Source organism: Triticum dicoccoides, chromosome 6A (assembly GCF_002162155.2).
Source record: "Triticum dicoccoides isolate Atlit2015 ecotype Zavitan chromosome 6A, WEW_v2.0, whole genome shotgun sequence".
Lineage (NCBI taxonomy): Eukaryota > Viridiplantae > Streptophyta > Magnoliopsida > Poales > Poaceae > Triticum > Triticum dicoccoides.
The window spans coordinates 26,109,073-26,110,458 of record NC_041390.1 but is presented as its reverse complement, the minus strand read 5'-3'; positions in this window follow the sequence as shown (position 1 = coordinate 26,110,458).

Sequence of the window (1,386 nt, the reverse complement as noted above, 5' to 3'; positions counted from 1 at the left end):
TGGCGCTTTGGATCATCGCATGATGCACTGATCGTTTTCTTATCTTTCCGTTTCCTCGGTTTGCTACTCATGTCCTTCACATAGAAAACCTGAGCGACATCTTTCGCTAGGACGAATGGTTCGTCAAGGTAACCAAGATTGTTGAAATCCACCATTGTCATTCCGTATTGCTGGTCCACCTTTACCCCACCTCCTGTTAGCTTGAACCATTTGCACCGGAACAAAGGGACCTTAAAGGAGGGTCCATAGTCAAGTTCCCATATCTCCTCTATGTAACCATAATATGTGACCTTTTGCCCATTCTCGGTTGTTGCATCAAAGCGGACACCACTGTTTTGGTTGGTGCTCTTTTTATCTTGGGCGATCGTGTAAAATGTATTCCCATTTATCTCGTACCCTTGGAAAGTCGTTATAGTCGAAGATGGTGTCTTGGCCAACATGTACAGCCGATCTACAACATCATTGTCATTCATTAAATGTTTTCTCAACCAACTGCCGAAAGTCTCCATGTGGGCCTTCCTAATCTAGGATTCAGGCTTCCCCGGGTTGTCCGAGCGTAAAATATTCTTGTGTTTCTCGAAGTACGGAGCCACCAAGCTGGAATTGGTCAGTACAGTGTGGTGTGCTTCAGTCAGAGAATGGCCGTCCATACATATCGTTGATTTCCTTCCGATCGTGCCTTTTCCACTTAGTCTCCCCTCGTGCCGCGATCGAGGAAGACCAATCGGCTTAAGGTCAGGAACAAAGTCAACACAAAACTCAATTACCTCCTCATTTCCATAGCCCTTGGCGATGCTTCCTTCTGGCCTAGCACAGTTACGAACATATTTCTTTAATACTCCCATGAACCTCTCGAAGGGGAACATATTGTGTAGAAATACAGGACCGAGAACGAAAATCTCTTCAACTAGGTGAACCAGGAGGTGCGTCATAATATTGAAGAAGGATGGCGGGAACACCAACTCGAAACTGACAAGACATTGGATCACATCGTTCTGTAACCGTGGTAGAACTTCTGGATTGATTACCTTCTGAGAGATTGCATTGAGGAATGCACATAGCTTCACAATGGCTACTCGAACATTTTCCGGCAGGAGCCCCCTCAAAGCAATCGGAAGCAATTGCGTCATAATCACGTGGCAGTCGTGAGACTTCAGGTTTTGGAACTTTTTCTCCGCCATGTTTATTATTCCCTTTATATTGGACGAGAATCCAGACGGGACCTTCATACTGCTCAGGCATTCAAAAAAGATGACCTTCTCTTCTTTGGTCAGAGCGTAGCTGGCACGACCTTGAAACCATTCCGGATGCCGGTCATCAGGGTCTTTCAAACGTTGCTGGTCCTGCCGTGCTTCCTTTGTATCATTTGTCTTCCCATACACGCCC